The 19810-nt window shown below is 47.7% G+C and overlaps 1 protein-coding gene and 1 non-coding gene across 2 annotated transcripts in view; one reads left to right on the top strand and one right to left on the bottom strand.

Moving 5' to 3' along the window:
• Slc12a8 (solute carrier family 12 member 8) overlaps positions 1-19810 on the top strand; it is a 155717-nt gene that overhangs the window by 48107 nt on the left and 87800 nt on the right. The gene's annotated exons all lie outside the window — the stretch shown is intronic.
• Positions 4588-4692, bottom strand: LOC130872285 (U6 spliceosomal RNA). The gene has a single exon (XR_009056898.1). It is a non-coding gene; the product is annotated as a U6 spliceosomal RNA (small nuclear RNA).

Below are 19810 nucleotides of genomic sequence, written 5' to 3'. Positions count from 1 at the left end.
GGATTGCGGTGATCTCATTCTTGACCAATGGCCAGCGCATTCAGCTGTCTGGTGAAATAATCTATTAACTGGGCACCTGCCAATTGTCTGGAATAGGAGCGAGTTCAGGCATATGTTTTAAAAAGTGATAACATTGTTATGGGTCCTGCCTAGACAGGGAGATGGGAAACACAAGGCGGCCAGCACTCACCCTGGAGTTAGACTTAGATGAAGTGTTGTGTTTGGAGTAGACGCTATACCCTGTGACTGACCTCTTTCCTTGGCACAGTTCTGTGACAGTGGCTCTCAACCTGTGGGTCGTGATCCCTCTGGGGAGTCAGACGACTTTTTCACAGGGGTTGTCTAAGACCATTGGAAAACAGACATTACTAACAGTAGCAAAATTACAGTTATGAAGTAGCAACGAAAATAATTTTCTGGTTTGGGGGTCACCACAAGGTGAGGAACTGTTTTAAAGGGACACGGCGTTAGGAAGGTCCAGAGCCACTGTCCCGTGGGATCTAAGGGCACACCACCATGTGCCCACTGCATCTGGGCCTTGAATGAGGACCTGGGCACGGGGGGGGGGTGGCATTTGCTGGGTCTCACGGCTGCCATCGGAACCCACTTCTCCCAGCTCCTCGTTCTGTGGGTGTGTGAGCACCTGTGTTTCCAGGGAGTCATCGCTCACAACTGTGTGTTCAGGCCATCAGACACCTTCTGCACAAGGACCGAGCATAGTCAGACCCTTGGGATGGAAAAAGCTTAGAAAAAAAGGCTCCAGTGTGACCATCACTTATCTGCAGCGATGATGACAGTAGCTGTCCTTTATCAAACACTACATAGGCCAGGCATTATTAATTTTTTGCTTTATTTGTACCTGTTTAATTATTACACAGTAAGTGTGTGTTTTGGTAGTCCCATTTTGTAGATGGGAAAATAGAGGCAGTGAGCAGTAAATATTTGCCCAATCACAAGGTCAGATGAGACTCAACCTAAGCTCTTACCCACGATACCTTGCTATGGGATCTGCGTTGAGGAGAAAGGCTGGGTGGCTTCTACTTTCACGGTACAGCGAAAAGGCCCTCCCTCTCCAGAGATCAGCCTCTAGACTTGTGGTTCTTCTGTTGGGCTGTACCAGTTACCTGGTAACAGTGCTATGCTATCTTCTTCAGGTCTTTTTTATTCTAACCTGACACCTCTCAAACATCCACACAGAGTCTGTCAGGTGCTGTCAGTCCCAAGGTCTGTGCACATTGTCTCCGGTGAAGGATGCCTGGCTCTCAGCTTCCTCCTTGGCTAACCTGACCTTCGGTTAGCACCAACACCCACACATCTACTCTTTAGCTTCCAAAATATTGTTGCTGTCTTATATAAATCTTACAGATTTATATCCTTTAAAAAAAAGCCACAAACAGCCGGGCGGTGGTGGCGCACGCCTTTAATCCCAGCACTTGGGAGGCAGAGGCACGCGGATCTCTGTGAGTTCGAGACCAGCCTGGTCTACAAGAGCTAGTTCCAGGACAGGCTCCAAAACCACAGAGAAACCTGTCTCGGAAAAAAAAAAAAAAAAAAAAAGCCACAAACAAAAAACCTCTGCTGCATATTAATTCAAGTTAGAGAGGAAATAAAATTCTGCATGTGCATTTAATCTGCTTTCTGGACTCAGAAATTCTGTGTTAATTATTTTATATGGAAGACTGACCACATTTTAAAGATACATAATTTCATTTACTTCTTGCCTTTATAAAGTGTCATTTTCCCATCTGGGGGTGGTGCATATTGGCTCGTCTTTCTGGAGACATCTCCCTTCTCCAGCAAAGCCCAAAGTCTTATGTTCGCTATTATGTGGGTTATACTGGTCCTGGGGGAAGGGGGTATTTGTGAAAACCTGAATAAAACTATAAATAAAAGGTTTCAGCACCTTCTAGAAGCCATTTGGGATAACAGTGTAGAAGAACCATAGTCCGTTCTCTTGGTTGGTTGCTGGAGTGTGATTTCACACATCATCAAAATAAACATTAAAGAACCCTTGCTATCCACAGAGGGGCAGCTTTCTGGGCTGGCCTTTAGTCCAGGCTGCCAGGAGGTGTGAATTAGCATTAAGAACAACTTCCAAGCTGACTGTGAGTGCCCTGGCCGCACACACTGTAGGGGATTTGTAAGCTATAGATAGAGAAATGAGTGTCAGGCGGGCATTGCTCTGGGGAAAACAGCGACTTCTTGATTACAATACCTGGAAACTGAGAGCATCCCACAATCACTGACTGCACTTATAATTACAATCAGGCTCCCTGGGGCTGAGAATGAGCAGAGAAAGGGTCTCCTTGGTAGGGAAAACCTAGGGCCAGGTATGGTTGTGCATGCCTGCAGCCCCAACGCCGGGGGTCCTGAAGCAGGTCAGAGTTTGGGGTCAGCTTAGCCTACACCATGAGATCCTTTCTCAAAATATCCCAACCATCCCTCCAAAAGGGGAACAAAATGAACATTGAAGCTTAAATAGGAAAATGCATTTTTTTCCTAAAAAATATTTTGTCATGGTACATTTTAAGGCTTGTCTAACTGATATTCTTTCCTGGGATCCTTTATTTCTTCTTGTCCTTCCTTGGTCCCATTTGTCCCTGTCTCCAGTGTCTCCCAACCTACCTCTATTTATTTCTTTTTCCTCTACTTGATCAGTTGACCAAAATGCTTTTGCTTGAGTTCTACTATGTGCAAATACAATGCTTGGTAATTTTTTTTTCAGTGTTTTGAGACAGGGTTTCTCTGTAGTTTTGAAGCCTATCCTGAACTCACTCTGTAGACCAGGCTGGCCTCAAACTCACAGAGATCTGCCTGCCTCTGCCTCCCGAGTGCTCGGAGTAAAGGCGTGCGCCACCACCGCTTGGCATTGCTTGGTATTTTAAGATACAAGAATAAGGCCCAGTCTCTCCTCTAACTAGACAGCCAATTCACCCTGCTGTTTTAAAGGAAAATCTCTGTGTTCTAGGAGCAGTGTGCAATGACCTTGACCTGAGACTATCAAGATCTAAGAGAACCTTAGAGGTTTCACAGGACTTCACCTGAGAGCGAGCTGGGGAGGGTAACCCTAGGGCAAGGGGACAGTGTGAGTGAAGACTCAGAAGTGAGAAAGTGCGTGGAAAATTCCAGAAGTGCAAAATTAGCTATGTGGTGCTTACACCCTGTGTAGGATGGGGAGTGACCGAGGGCTAGCTAGATGGAAGAGCACTGGCTTAAGGAGAGTTACCCTGTTTCTTGATGCGGCAGCTAAGAGACTTCCGGACTTCCAGAGTTGTGTGTGTGTGTGTGTGTGTGTGGTGCGGTGCATGTGTAGGGGCGTGAGTGATGTTAGCTCTTTTTGGACCATGCACATGTGCTCTCTCTTCTCTGACAAACTCTAAAGTCTCCTGTTCAGGACAGTCACCACCATGTGGGTTATGTCCTCATTCTGGGGGCCATTTGTGGAAATCTTTTAATAAAAACTCTGTAAATAAGAGGTTTCTGAGGCTTCTGGAAGTCATTTGAGATGATGGTGTAGAAGAAAGAGGAGTGTTTTCTCCTGCTGGACTGCTGGAGAAGAAGGAAGGCAAGTCCTGAAAGTTTGCATTTGCGGTGGTCAGGATGTAGAAACAAAAACAAAAAAATAAATAAGCAAAGCAACCACAAAAGGTTAGCATTTCTTCCGCTCACAGCCACGGCTGTCACCTGCTGTCCTCCCGTGCCTCGCTCCCAAAGGGGGATCTGTCAGGACAGGCCAGCAGCAGGCTCCCCAGGAACTGGGCTCTGTGTGCCCATCTCTGTGAGCTGAGAGTGTGTCCGTAGGGCATAGGGAGATGTTGAACTAGGAGCAAATTCTCATGGCCTGTGTCCTCAAAAGACATGGCAAGCGTGGAGCGCATCAAAGACCTTGATCCTGTGGGGCAGTATGGACAGGTCAGGGTTCAGCCTGTGTAGACAGAACTGGCCAACGTGAAAAAATGAAACCAAGTTTTTTTTCCTCAAAGCAAATACAAGCTCCTCTTAGAGAGTCCGAAAGATGAAAGCAAATGGAGGGGAAAAGTCACCCAGAATTCTGCCACTCGGAGAAATACAGGATAATTAGTCTCGTGACTGTCTTTCATGTTTGTATTCATTAAATACTAAAGATAAATTGCAATAATTGCAGGCTTATTTTATTTAAATTGTTTTTACATTTACTTCTCTCTGTGTGCGGAGGTATGTGTGTATCACAGGGTACATGGAGGAACGAGGACAACCAACCGATGGGAGTTAGTTTCCTCTTCCCACCGTGCAGGATTCAATCCCATCTAGGGACTGAACTCAGGTTTTCAGGTTGGGTGGCAAAAGCCAACACCAGCCTGCATGTTTAGTTTAAAAATATGAAGTACAAAAGTCGTCTCATCACAGGCTCTTCTCCGTCCTTGAAAACGTAACTGTGTTGACATAGTTCATGTTCTGTTCAAAGTTAAAGCTGGCCTGTAGCGTCTAGAAGTCTCGGACAGCTTTTGGCACAGCAGAGGCTCCGGGATGTATCTCTGCTCTCTGGCATTTTTCTGGGTCTTTCTGGATAGAAAAGCAAACCAAGGAAAAGAAAAAAAATCGTAAACTGAACAGAAGGTCAGTGGTTGAATTGGGAGTCACTCTTTGTGCAGGGCCACGCTCATCTTCTCTGTCTCGTTACAATTTTAGTATATGTGCTGCCGAAGACGGCACACAGGAGTCGCTCTTTGGAAACCTATGGCGGGCACGGTGGGGTGGTTTAAGACTCAGAGGGACTGTCCTAAGGCAGGCTAGAGAAGTCACAGCTGGGACTGTGGGGCTGCAGGAGACAGACCTGGAACATTTTGGAAGCATTTTTTTTTTCATCTTTCTCTTGTTTCTAAACACCGTTTTCCCATCTCCTCCCTCCCCAGCCTATTTCCCACTTTGGGTTTTCATTGTTGTTGTTTTCGATTTTTTTCTTTTCTTTATTTATCTTGGATTTTTCGAGACAGGGTTTCTCTGTGTAGCCTGGCTGTCCTGGAACTTGCTCTGTAGATCAGACTGGCCTCGAGCTCACAGAGATCCACCTGCCTCTGTCTCTGGAGTGCTGGGATTAAAGACGTGTACCATGCCCTATTTCCGTATTTGGCCACTGCCACTGTCAGGAGCAGACACACCTGCAAACACCGGCAACAAAGTTTATTTTAGCCTGGGAACCTTAACTGACTTTCCTCTTGTTAGTTTATGACTTAAAGTAATAACTTTTCAAAGGTTACAAGATCCTGTTATGAATAGCTGTTTTTCTCCACGTGACTCGTTGTGGGTAGGCACACACGTAATCCCCAATCCTGAAAACCTTTCCAGCCACAGTCACTTGTGGATGGGTCCCTTCTATGCGGTCGAGAAAAAAAGCAGCCAGACTTGAGCATCTCTCTTCCCCGAGAACTCTGGCCAGCTCTACCTGTGGTGCCGTGGCCGTGCCTGCTTACTCTGAGCAGAATTCCTTGGCAGGGTTTCCTGGGTGCCTCGTGGTTTTAGGGCTTCACATAGACATCTTTCTCCCATCACACAGCCTGTGGGTTCCCTTGTCTCCAATGTTACAGCTTGCGTACAGACTAGATCAGCAGCTTAAATGAACAGCTGGGGTGGGTCTCTGCCTGGCCCGGAGCCTGGATTATCCGTGAACATGGCCATGCTTTGCATGAGAAAATAATGCCTGTCTCAGAAGGCTTCAGCCCAAACATCAGCCTCCTCCACAGAGTTAGAGAGGGTAAGGGAAAGCTCCCATTTCTCTCAGAAATTGCATCACTTAAATATTCTGTATGAATGGTGTGCACATGTGTGTACCGTTCCCCCACTCCTAATGTTTTCAAATTCATTTCTAGTAGGCCCTCAGGTATTTGTCTACCTCAGTTGGCACATCAGAATCCCACAGGGCCCTGGCCAGACATTGCTTTCCAAATGGCCCAGATAAGATTATTCTTTGAAACAGTAAATAGTGCATATTTCTATTTATAAGGAGGAGGGGTGGGAGGTGACTCTTGAAAACAGGATCTTGTTATGAAGCCCAGGCTGAGTCTAATTCCCTTTCCTTCCCTTTCCTCTCTCATTCTCTTTTCCTTCCTTCCTTCCTTCCTTCCTTCCTTCCTTCCTTCCTTCCTTCCTTCCTTCCTTCCTTCCTTCCTTCCTCCTCCTTCCTCTCTCTCTCTCTCTCTCTCTCTCTCTCTCTCTCTCTCTCTCTCTCTCTCTCTCTCTCTCTCTCTCACACACACACACACACACAGAGTGTCATCCTGTGTAAGCAAGCAATGTCTGATCAATCCCTAGAAGAGATCTACCTGTTCTCCTGGCCCATCAAGGAATCTGAGATTACTGATCCCCCCCCCCCCCGGGTGCATCCCTAAAGGATGAGGGTCTTAAGGTCATGCCAGTGCCAACGGACCAGGTTCAAGGTCTTTGTTGCTAATGGGGACTACAATGGTCATGTTGGTCTTGGTGTTAAGTGCTGTAAGGATGTAACCACTGCCTTCCGAGGGGCCATCATCTTGGAGGAACTTTCCATTGTCCCTGCATGGAGGGGCTTCTATGGGAACAAGATTGGCAAGCCCCACACTGCTCCGTGACAGCCACCGTGGCTCATCTCTGCCCCCAGAGGCACTGGCATAGTCTCTGCTCCTATGCCCAAGATGTTTCTGATGATGGCCAGTGTTGATGATTGCTACATATTAGCCAGGGGCTGCACTGCTACCCTGGGCAACTTTGCCAAGGCCACCTTTGATGTCATCTCCAAAACCTATAGCTAGCTGACCCCCAACCTCTGGAAAGAGACTGTGTTCACCAAGTCTCCTTACCAGGAATTTATTGACCATCTCGTGAAAACCTACACCAGAGTCTCAGTTCAGGAAGGACCCAAGTTCCAGCTGTGGCTATCATATTAGGGTTTTTATACAAGAAAAATAAAGTGAATTAGGTCGGGGGTGGGAGATCTCACTGTATAGCCCAGTCTGGTTCCACACACATGCCCCTCTGTCTTAGCCTCCTGAGTATTGGTTTTATAGATGTGCCACAATATACCTGGTTTCCCCTGTTAGACCCCCACTGGATCATCTTAAAACTACGAGAAACCCAAATGCTAGATTTCCCAAGGCGAGTCAATTGCAAGAAATTAAGACTATTCAAAGCAAATAGAAGAATAAATTCAGGCAGTAAATCTCCTTGCTGTCTGAGTGAGCATTGTAAGCCTAGATGACTGTTATATGAGGAATACTCTTGCATATGCTCCAATTCCTAAAGTAACGAGGAGACAGTAGTTATAACCACAACAGACATTGGCGTCCAGATAAGCCCGCCAAGCATGTGTCTCTTCGCCCCAATTCCTACTTGGGAAGCTGCAGAGACTCAGAGTGGAAGTGACTTCACAGAGCAATCAGCCCACACAGCTCAAGTCCCTGAGCTATGAGCAAATCTACCCACGCAACATCAGGGAGGAAGCAGCAGGACTTAGACCTCAGTCCGGGCTATGCTATTTCCTCACTCTGTGACCTTGGGGAAATCACCTGTCTGCACAGCAGCTTCTGAATCTGGGAAACAGAAAGTAAGAGCACCCCCTCACAGAGTTTCCAGAGATTAATGGATGTGATAGACTTTATTTCCTCAAGTCTAGACCGCTGTCAGTTTAATACACTCAGAAAATTTCAGGTGGGAAAAACCTAGCATACAAAGTGTGTTCCCTATAAAACATTCAAATTTCAGAGAATCAGAATGTTAAAGATACTCGGCCAGGGATGCTCAAAAGGGTCCCCAGTTCAATTCCTAGCCCTGAGGTTATGGGTGGGTGATGTGGGATTCCCCTCTGGATCTGTGAATACCATTGACTAATAAATTTTCTTGGCCTGTGATAGGGCAAAAGAGTAGAGCTAGGCAGGGAAAACTAAACTGAATGCTGGGAGAAGGAAGGCAGAGTTAGGAGAAACCATGTAGCCCCTCTGGAGACAGACACCAAAACTTTGCCTGGTAAGCCACAGCCTTGTGGTGATACACAGATTTATGGAGATGGGTTAATTTAAGATATGAGTTAGCCAGAAATATACTTAAGCTATTGTCTAAACAGTATTGCGAATAACATGATTTCTGTGTGGTTATATCAGGGCTGAGCAGCTGGGAACAAACAGGCAGCCTCATATAGTAGGTGGGGGAAAGACAATCATACTCATTTTAAGGAAATAGGACAGTTAAGTGCTTTGGCTAAGAGAAGATTCTAGACAGATGTTACCGCGGATGGCCTCTCAGGTGGAGGATCAGTGTTCTGTGCTGGAGTTTTCTTGTTACTGTCCAGCAGTCAGAAACCAGGCTGCCTCTCTAGTGTGTTTCTTGGACCTTGTCCCATAGTTAGGTACTGAATCCAGTGTGAACAGGTTTGGGCTGGTTGTGGTATCTTTGCCGTGTGGATGTTCCTGTTCTAAGAGATCAGAAGGCATCTTCTCATGTGCTCTGGACTGAGCGGCTCTTCACTTTTCATAGGTTTCTTCACAGTTTACCCATGCCTCCCAGCCAGTTCCATGTCACTGCATGGTGAGAGGTAGATCATGTTGGTCCAGCACTCCATATCACTGCACGGTCAGGGATAGCTCATCATGTTGGTCTAGCATTCCAGGGCAAGGGAGGGGCAGAGAGCCAAGGGGCCACTGTCTCTACCTTCTCCACTCAGTCTCTTCTGAGAAGAGAAAGAAGACACTGCTCAAGGGTAGAACATGTGCTGGTGTGCCAGAAGCCTAGGCTTCCAACCCCAGGGTAAACAAAAACTGCGTGTTCACTTCACAGCCACCCAGACCCAAATAATCACCCGGAAACTATATTAGTTACAACACTGGCCAATGGCTCAGGCGTATTCCTAACTAGCTCTTATATCTTAAATTAACCAATTTTCTATTAATTTGTGTATTGCCACAAGGCTGTGGCTTACTGGTAAGGTTCTGGTGTCTTTCTGTTTTGATAGCTACATGGTTGTCTCCCTGACTTTGCTTTCTTTCTTCCTCTATCTCTCCTTGAATTTCCTGCCTTACTATATTCTGCCATGCCATAGGCCAAAGCAGCTTCTTTATTAACCAATAGTAATAAAACATAGTCACAGCATCTAGAGGGGAGTCCCACATCATCCCAGTGCCACAGAAGATAGCAAACAGACAGACCGACAGACAATCTAGCAATGTCTACTGATTCTTGTTGAAGAATTTAAAGCATTCTTTTTTTTTAATTAATTTATTTATTTATTATGTATACAATATTCTGTCTGTGTGTATGCCTGAAAGCCAGAAGAGGGCACCAGACCCCATTACAGATGGTTGTGAGCCACCATGTGGTTGCTGGGAATTGAACTCAGGACCTTTGGAAGAGCAGGCAATGCTCTTAACCTCTGAGCCATCTCTCCAGCCCCTTTAAAGCATTCTTATAATAGGCCTGGTACCATAACAAAATAAGGCTATTCCCACACCCATATCGTGCCTTTTTGTTGTTGTTTTTGTTTTTCGAGGCAGGGTTTTTATGTGTAGGTTTGGAGCCTGTCCTGGAACTTGCTCTGTAGATCAGGCTAGCCTTGAATTCACAGAGATCTGCCTGCCTCTGAAGTGCTGGGATTAAAGCTGTGTGCCACCACCACCCGGCCTGCTTTTTTTTTTTTTTAAATACTAGATCTCATTTTGTAGCCCAAGCTGGTCTTCTACTTGTTATGTAGCACAGGCTGGCCTCAAAATTGCAGTCATGCCTCAGCCTCCCAAGTGCTGGGTTTATAGGTGTAAGCCACCAAGTCCTGAAACTTGCCTCAGTGTCAGAATCACTAGATGTGTGTGTGTGTGTGTGTGTGTGTGTGTGTTTGCATCTGCGTGTATCCCCTAAGAGCCTGTGATCTAGGAATCTGGATTATGAGAAATATTTCTGGTGACTTTTTAACTTTTATCTCTTGTGAGCATACAAAGTAACAGGTTCTTTATGGCATTTTCACACCTGTGCCGTTGTGCTTCGTGTGTGCAGAGACAGACCTGGGAAGCATTGCCTTAAAGGACCCTGTAGGGTTTCACCTTTTGCACTGTAAGGGGAACTTTATTGATGCATGATCTGAAGCTAGTCTTGTAGCATCCTTGCACACACACCTAGTCCTGCCCCAACATGTACTGCGCCAAACAGCTAATAGCAGCCCAGAAGCTCAGCTTCCCAAGGCTTAGGATTTCCTTCAAGGACATCACCTGAAAGCTCACAGGACTAGACTCAAAATTTGGGTTGCACTCTTCATTTTAAACAAATACACCGGCGATTCTTAGGCATGATCAGATTTTGGAACAATTGTTATTTACAGTCCCATGGCTCTGTAAAGGGCGAATCCAGGGTCTGTACAGGCATGTAGAGCTGTCTGTGTCGGAGGCAGGCAGGCCTTTTACTGTGTGATAGCTGTCTGTGCACACGCCTGGCCCTGGGGCTTCTCATCCACCTGGCAGAGCCTTCCCTAGGGACAAGTCCTTGGGTCCCTAGTGCTCTTAGTAACTAGTGTTATCACTGAAGCCACATCCCACCTCCCTTTTCAGGGGGCTGGGAGCCTTGAAACTTGCTCTGTAGACCAGAGCAGCTTTGAATTTACAGAGATCCTCCTGCTCCAGCCTCCCAAGTGCCGACATTCCAGCACTCTTGGCCTCTACCCCCTCCCCCCCCCGTTTAATCTAATTTAGTTTAATATAAACATTTTTATTTGGGGTATTAGGAGCTTCCCAATGAGCCTGGGGTTCTTAGTTCCTAATATGGAGTCCAGAAGGCCCTGAAATTTCGAGAAGCCTTGTAAGTGAATAAGAATATTTTTCTGGGAGAGAGTCCAGAACTCCCACCAGCTTCCCAAAGCCGTCCTTAGCTCTAAAGGGAGAAAGATTGAGAATCGGAACACAGGAATTTTAGAAACATGGGAAAGTGATAAGCAAAGGCCTGGGGCTGGTGGGGATTTCTGACCGGCTGCCCCATCCACACGTTCCTCGGGGTTAACTCCCCTATGCTTCCTCCTGCTTCTCTGTGTCTCTCTTTATTTCTCCCTCTCTTGTTCTCTTGTTCTGGTTTTCTCTGCCCACATCTCACTGCCCTTCCTCCCACCCTCACGGTATCCTCCTTGTTAACTTGAGCGAGTCAGAGGCAAATTGTCTGCTCAGTCTGTTCCACCTGTGGAATATCATTTTATGTGGGCAATTCTTGTTTTTAAGACTCTGTTGGACTTTTACTATTTCCCTGGTTGAGGGAGAGAAACTGGGCTTTAGGTGCCCCAAATTCCTGCTTTATGGGTCTGGCCCCTGTTAGGGGGTTTCCTGTGGGCAGAATGGGCGGCGGGTGGGGGGGGTAGTACTATAAGCATGAATGTCTCACTCCTCCCGTTTGTCTAGAGTTTGATTCTGATAAAGAGGGACTGACCAGAATGCTACCTCCCCCACCAGCCCCCTACCCCACCCTCCGGGTGAAACGTCTCCCCTGGACTGTTCCCATTTGATGGCATTCACCCTGAAGGGCAGAGAAAGAAACCACATGCAGAAGAGGCCATGGCGCCTATCGATGCCACTGAACAAGCGAGAGTCAGTGCTACCCGGTTCCTGCGCTTGTGTGGGATCCAGCTCTGTGGGTAGGAGACAGGGCTGGAGCTCTGGAGATGGATGCCTGGTGTATGAAATCACTGGCTTGGGAGGTTTCTTTAACATCACTGAGCTCCAAAAAGCTGGGAGTTTCAAGGAATTAGAGGGTGGAACTCCGAGGGGTGGGCGGGTTCACTGTGACGGTAACGCCCACCCACTCAATGCTCATCTGGCTTGCGCTCTTCTCAGGACGGGGCAGAGTTAGGGGGCCTGTGGCATTGAGGAGCTGCAGAGTACTGTCCTGTGGCCGTGGGAGGGCAAATCATGGCAATTTGGGAACTCCGACTGCGTGGGAGGCACCATGATGGTGGGCCTGCCAATCACACCTTAGATCACTCACATTTGGTTGGGAACGGGCACTCGCTGTAAGTGGCTGGTGCAGAACACCCATCCAAGGTTGGCTGGAGATTCGGAGCCTGTGGAGGCTCGCCAGGTAGAGCTGGCAGAACTATGCTTCCTCAGAGGGTTGGCATCATAAATTTACAAGTTAGACACTAATAAGGGGATTAGAATGGTTCTCGCCCTGCTTTCTTCGCTGTGTCCTCGCTCTGGTGTACAGTGCTGGGGTCCCCAGGTCTGCTCTCTCCAGCTCCCAGGTCACTCCAGCCCTGGACTCCCACGCACTCTGCAGGTGCGCATGCAAGCGCCTCCTGGTGGACAAGTTCTGAAAAGGCATCTGCTTCAGGCTTAGCCCAACCCCAGCAGGCCAGGCCTAGGTAGCCTCTGGAACACCTTTCTGGAGAACATGTCCACAAGCGAATTTCTGGGCCCTACAGTGAGTCGGTAAGAGGCTGTTGTCACCGGCCCAGTGGGAAAGGTTGTAGCAGTTACTGTAGTTGCCAGAGCCCTGCTTTTAAAGTTAGACCCCGCAAAACAAATCCCAGCGTGGCTGAAACTTGCTGTACAGACTCTACCAGCCTTTGTCCTGGTCTCCTCACATCTGAAAACAGACAAGAATGCCTGCCTTGCCAGACTGTCGAAGAATGGAACAGGGTACTGTCTGTATGAGGCCTGCTGTGGCGCCTGGCATGAAGCAGGTGCTCCACGGAGAATTATTGTCACTGTCAATGCTTATCCTAGAAGTCACTGGCCTGTGCCAAGACAGCGCTTCTCGGGTCTCAGGGTCTAGAGACCTTAGGAAAATGGAGATTCTTGTGCTGCAAGCCAGGGGTGAGGAAGGAACAAAGTCACCTTAAATAGCACTCAGGTCTGACTGCTTCCGGGACTAGGCTCTGTACTGTGAGGCAGGCTCCTGGACACTTTAATCCAGGCCAGCTAGACGAGACCCTCAGTCCCCTGTGTTCCTTTATGCCATCTGTCATCAGAACACTTCCTTCCCCATTAAAACACTCCAGGTACCACACCCCAACGATAACGTCCACTTTGAGCATTGGAATCGCTGCAGGAGAAAGGAACTTGTCGCTGACCTTGAGGCCGCCTCTTCTGATAGGAGATGCTCTAGACAGAGCCCAGCTCTGCTCGAGCCCTTGCAGCAAAGGCAGGGGAAGGCTTGCAGAGGAAATCAGAACAGACAGGTATACCTCTGCCTGCTTCCTCTCAGCCTCTGAAGACTGTGGGTGCCGAGACCAGTGAGCCCCGCCAGCCCCTGTGGGGACGGACATGAGAGCAGCATGAAGCTTCAGAGCCAGCATGCTGCCAGTGTCACAGGGCTGTCCAGGTCAATAGCATACTCCCCCAGGGCTAGCTCTGGCTCATGGAGACCCCGATCAAATGTTGCTCGCAGACTACAAGTCCTGGTGACCATGCGAGTCTTGGAAGTGGGAACATGCGGACTAAATGCAACTGGGGTAGGGGACCCCCGGACTGCAGCAAGGTGTTAAACGTGAGCTGGGAACAGCTGGCCTTGAGATACCCAAATCTCTGCTTCTGTTGCCAACCCTTTCACCTCCACTACTGCTACACCATGGTTTCCAGGCTGACGTCAGCAAAGGGTTCCCAGACTGCCACTTAAACTCATGAACACACAGGGCTTTGCCCACATCTGTTTCTGGCAGCTGGATCACAGTGAGCCTTGCACTGATCTTTTCCCTGCTGGGCTCCAGCTGGCCCTGCTGGGAGAATAGCCATGTCTGGGAGGCCATAGCTGTCTTTATAGCTGATTTCCCATAGGCCTGGACCACAAAGTGCCCTCCGCTCGCTGTGTCTACATGGGTAAAGCAGGCAGGAGCTGGACCTAAATCAAGGCTGCAGGCTGTGATCCCAAGGGCTGTATGCAAAGAAATGGGTTCTTTTTTATTGTAATAAAATATCTCTAAGGTGCGAGTTGACATTTAAACCATTTTTATGCTGTTCAGTGGAGTGAGTACAGTCACCTTATATATAGCAGGAACCCCCAAAGGTTCTGCCACCCCAAGTAGACACCAAATCCCTGGGCCCCAGAGAGCATCCCTTCTGCTGCGTGTGTCTCTGAATTGGTCTAGTCTGGTTGAATAGTTCATGTGGATGGACTCATGATATTTGTCTTTTTTCTTGGTGTTTTTAAAGTCCACCTATTTTGTATCGTGTCCACTGTTTCAGTTTCATTCCTCTTGTGTATGGTGTGTGTGTGTGTGTGTGTGTGTGTGTATGTGCGCACGCGCACATACATCCATGTCTATCCATCCATGAGTATGTGCATGCATAGACCAGAGGCTAATCTAGGGTGTTGTCCCTCAGGTACTGTTCACCTTGCTTTTGAGATAGGATCTCTCAATGGCCTGGAACTCACCAAGTGGGTAAGACAGACTGGCCAGGGTTTTCATTTCCTTGTCTCTGTCTCCTCAGTGTTAGGATTATAAGCATGTGTTAACCACACCCAGCTTTTAGGAACACTTGATTAGGGGGCCAGAGAGATGACTCAGTGGTTAAAAGCCTTGGCTGCTCTTGTGTAGGACCTGGGTTTGGTTCTCAGCACCTGCAAACATCTGTAACTTCAGTTCCAGGAGATCTGATGCCCGCTTCTGGCCTCTTCTGGCACGAGGCACACACCTAGTACCCAGACACATGTGCAGGCCAAACACCATACACATAAAATAAGACATTTGCTTCCTTAATTAACTGATTAGTTAATGTGTGTGCTCACACGTGTGCAGGTAGCATGTGCAGAGGCTAGAAGAGGGCATCAAGCGTCCTCTCCTCTCTCTCACTCTCTGCCTTCTCCTTTGAGGCAGAGTCTCTCCCTAAACCTGCTACTTCTGTTTTCTCAGCCAGGCTGTAGGCATCTGAAGGATACCAACTTCTTACATGATGGGATCTGACTTCCTGTCTTCCTGATTATGGAACAAGTTTTCCTGATCTCTGGGTTATTTCTTTGGCCCTCTGACTTCTTACATGTGGGTCCTGGGATGTTGAGTTCAGGTCCTCATGTTTGCAAGGCAAGTACTTTACCTACTATGCTGTCTTTCTAGCCTGTGGTTCATTCCTTTCTATGACTGAATAATATTCCACTGCCCAAGTATGCCACATTTTGCTTATGCTTTCATCTGTTGATGGACACTTGGCTTGTTGCCAATGTTATTATTAAGAATATTTTATATTTTTGTGTGTCCCGTAGGGCTAGGCACTAGAGCCATCCTAGGAAAATAGCTACCTGGTACATAGTCTTAACAGAAAATTAGGCAAGTAGCCACACAATAACAACATACATGATTGCTGCCACGGGGCCTGTGAGGACAGGTGTGTAGACTCCTTGGGTCCTGCACTTACCCGACAAGTGCCAACCTTTGGTATAGGAGTCTCTTTTCCTGGGTCTCAACACCTCCATCTGTAAAATGAGTTTCAGGTTAAAGCCTCCTGCGATATTCTCAGGCTCTGTGATGCTGAGTCTTCATCTTGGCCAGTGGTTCCCAACCTTCCTGAGACCCTTTAGTATAGTTCTTCATGTTGAGGTGGCCCCCCCAACCATAAAATTATTCTTATTGCTACTTCATAACTGTAGTTTTGCTACTGTTATAAATCTTAACATAAATATTTGAAGAGAGAGGTTTACCAAGGGGGTTGCAATCCGCAGATTGGGATTCTTTGTTGTTGCTGTGGTTTGTTCTCTGTGATGCTGGGATCGGAGCCCTGTTGTGGGAGCTGCGGGCTGTGTTCCCACAGCCCGGCTCCCTGCCGCCCAGCTAGCTTTACCCGAAATAATAACACACAAGCTGTATTCTTTTAAACACTGCTTGGCCCATTAGCTCTAGCCCTTACTGGCTAATTCTCATATCCCTATCAACCCATCTCTAATAATCTGTGTAGCACCAGTCTTACCGGGAAAGATTCAGCATGTCTGACCTGGTGGCTTGCTTCATCATGTCTGCCTCTGAGAGGAGCTGCCCTGCATCTGCCCGGGAGAGGGGAGCATGCTTCCTCTTCCTCCCAGCATTCTGTTCTGTCTAGTCCACCCACCTATGTTCTAACCTATGAGGACCAAGCAGTTTCTTTATTTTTAACCAATGACCTTCCTCCATCAGAGCCCAGGGTCTCGTGTGCATTAAGCACATACTCTACCTCTGATATACACCTCAGCCTAGGCCATGGGAGTCTGAGCAGCTTTGTTTCCTGGGTGGAATTGGGTCGGAGATCTGCGGGGCAGGAGAACTGCGTGTTTCAGAGTGTTAGCATGGTTCTGGGCAGGTGTGTAGCTCTGAGTGGCGATGGTCCTGCACTCTGCAAGGCCACCTAGCCTCCTGACATACTGGCAGAGGAGTGGGGCAGGGATGGACTTCTGAGTCAGAGTCCCCATCAGCGTGGAACTGTGGATGGATAGCTAACTGCAGAAGGGTTGAACTGGCTTAGAATTCTGGTGGGGATGTCAGGTCAGAAGTTTAAACCTGGGAAATGAATGCCAGAGGCAGGGACAGCCAGAAGGAGTGAGTGGTGCCTGGGAGGAGCCCACAGCTAGGGTGGAGACTTCCTGTCAAACAGCCCCTTGACCTGGCAGGAGAGCGCATTCCTTTCCCCCCAGGAGATAAGAGGCCAAATTTTCCTTTTTCAGGGGCTCCTTTATGCTGAGAGTTACACAGGCCAGATCTGGGGTGGGGTGAGAGGGTTCTGGGGCCACAGTCTCCTGTGTAGGGCCCCATTTGACCCTAGAGTGAGGGGCTCCCTTGCACAGCTCCCTGCATCACTGGGGGTGTTGCAGGCTGTGCAAGGACAGCACAGACTTAGAATCTGCCCGGGGATCCCTGTCTCTGTGACTCCCATTTTACCTGAGAAAACGCACCAGGGTGCTGGTAGCTGAACTGCCTAGCTTGAGGAAAGCACTCCATAGGGCAGCGCCTGGCACAACCTTGTCTGCCCCATTGCTGTCCTCACCTCAAGATACTGCTTGTCCCTTGGGGCCCAAGTCTAACTCAGTCCCCATTCCTGGCATTTGACACCCCCTTTCTGGCTATCCTCTGTGGGTGAAATCTTTTCTCATTTCAACTTACAGACTCCAAGACCATGGTAAGGGAAAAGCTCAGTGCATTAAAAACAATTTTTTAAAAATGTATTTATGGTTAGTATTATTGCTGTTGTTTTGGTTTTTCAAGACAGGGTTTATCTGTGTATCGCCTGGCTGTCCTGGAACTCATTCTGTAGACTAGCTTGGCCTTGAACTCCTCGAATGGAGCTAGAGAAGTGGCTCAGAGGTTGAGAGTGTTTGCCGAGTGTAAGGTTTTAGTTCCCAGCACCCACGAACCACCTGCAGCTTCAACTCCACAGGCTCCTCTGGCCTCCACAGGCAACTGAACACACGTTTGCATACAGACAGACAGATATACACATACATATAAAAACAAAATAGAAAAATTTGTGTGTATAGGTGTTTCTCTTGCGTGTATAATTATGTACCAAATGCATTCCTGGAGGCCGCAGAGGCCAGAAGAGCATGAGGGATCCCCTAGGACTGGAGTTACTGATGATCGTGAGCTGCCAGGGAGTTGTTGAGAACTGAGCCCTGGTCCTCTGGAAGAGCAGCCAGCAGTGCTCTTAGCTGCTAAGCCATCTCTCCAGCCCCAAGTACTTTTTAAAGTAGAGGCCATGATCACAGATGGAGCAGCTTGTTGGCTGTTAGAACCATCTTGCAATAGGAAATGTTCACCTTCCCTTCCTCAAGGGAGAATGCTTGGCTCCGAGAGGACCAGGCTGCTCTTTTAGAACACAGAGGTGGCCAGAGTCCAGTCCCTAGACTCTTAGTGACTCCCCTACCAAAGCAGAGTGACTACCCTGGCACCTTTCCTTCCTCAGGCCCTTCATCCCCTTGGATGACGGTGTGTGTGGGTGGGGGGGGGGGTAACTGTGTGTGTGGGAGGGTGTAACTGTGTGTGGGGTGTGTGTATGTAACTGTGTGTCTCACTTTCTTGCTGTTTCCTGGCAGCCAGTCCTGCTCAGGGTGGAGGCCTTCCCCAGGGCCAGAGGAGGCTCCAGGCCTCCAGGCTGCCTTCCCTGAGCAGTCTGGGTGGACCCCACAGTCCCTGCCCCATTTCACATTTCCATTCTGGCTCCTGTTGAATGCCCTGCCCGCTCTGTGTGTTTTCTCTCTGGGTGGGGGCTCGGGCCTGGAGACCTGGTTCACTCCTCTTCCCAGCCTCTCCTTGAAAGACCAAAGTTACCAGGGCTGAGGCCAGAGAGCAGCTAATTCCTAGAGGGCCCCTGCTAAGCGTGTCATATTTCCCCTTCCTTCTCTGCAGGCCATGAGCTGTACACCCCCCGCTATGTTCTATTCTTTGCGGGGTTTTTTGAGACAATCTCTTGCTCTGAGGCCCAGAGCAGCCTCAAACTCTTCATCCACCCGCCTCAGTTTGAGATTGCAGGCAAGCACCTCCCTGTTTAACATTAGTTCTGTTTCAATACACTTTTATTGGACATCTTTAATTGTGCCGAGTGGGGAACCCCCTCCCATTGAGACTTGGCGGTAGCTTTTGACTCTCGTGTCTTCTAAAGTCCCTGCTTTCCCTGTGCACTCTGGTGTCCTTAGTTGTTAGGGTGGCTCGGTCTCTGCAGGCTCACATGTATCAGTCTGTCATGTCTGGAAACCCCGATTTCCTGGAGTTCTGCACCACCCCTGGCTCTCCCAAACTTCTCCTATCCTTTCCTCAGAGACCTCTGAGTCTTGGGGGTGGGGGGCATTTGCTCAAGATAGCCCATTTAGAACTGAGTGTTTCAGAGCCTCCCGCTCTCTGAACACTGTCCAGTTGTGGCTCTATTTGTTAGTACCCATCTGCTGCAAGAAGAGCAATGCACTGGATATCAATGAATAATAATAGTACATTATGTATTTACTTACCATAGACTAGATCACACATAATATATACTTATAATATATAATATAAGCTTATATAATTATAAATTATTATAATGATAAGATTTTATATCATATATTTAATATATATATTATATATATCAATATGTCATTTATTGCTGTTTCTTTTTTAAAAATTTTTAAAAAATATTTTAAAAATATTTATTTATTTATTACGTATAGAATGTTCTGTCTGTGTGTCAGACCTCATTACAGATGGTTGTGAGCCACCATGTGGTTGCTGGGAATTGAACTCAGGACCTTTGGAAGAGCAGGCAATGCTCTTAACCGCTGAGCCATCTCCCAGCCCTTATTGCTGTTTCTTTAACAGAATAATAGCAGTATGTTTTCCCCAGGGGTCATGACCTATGACCTCAGGTTCTCAGACATTTTAGCAGTGTCAGATATGGTTACGTACAAGACCTGCCCAGGCTCACACCTGACAGAACTTTGTACTGAGAAGGGGAAGTGGGCGTGAGGTGTGTCCCTCCCCCCCCCCCCAACCAAGAAGCTATTTGTAATTGGTGTCTTCTGGTAAAGGACAAACCCATTGTTTCGCTGGATATGTCAAACATATTCCAGGGCAGACCCCATGCCCAGGAGTTGTTGGCCAACACAAAACAGTTTCTGTGGTTTTGGTGTATGTCCGTGTACTTTTTATTTTGTTTTGCTATCTTTTTTGTCTTATTGATTTACTTTCTCTAGTTTGTCTGTTTTGATTTTGTGGTTTGATTTGTTTTTCCTATTTTCTTTTTGTGTTTTAGAGAGAGAGAGAGAGAGAGAGCATGACGGTGGTTGTGTAGAGAGATGGGGATGAATTAGGAGAGGGGAAAGAATATGATTAAAATATAGTGTATGGAGTTTTTTTTTGGTTTTTCGAGACAGGGTTTCTCTGTAGCTTTGGTGCCTGTCCTGGAACTAGCTCTTG

This window comes from Chionomys nivalis, chromosome 3 (assembly GCF_950005125.1).
Source record: "Chionomys nivalis chromosome 3, mChiNiv1.1, whole genome shotgun sequence".
NCBI classification, from domain to species: domain Eukaryota; kingdom Metazoa; phylum Chordata; class Mammalia; order Rodentia; family Cricetidae; genus Chionomys; species Chionomys nivalis.
This window is presented reverse-complemented; position numbering and strand designations above follow the sequence as displayed.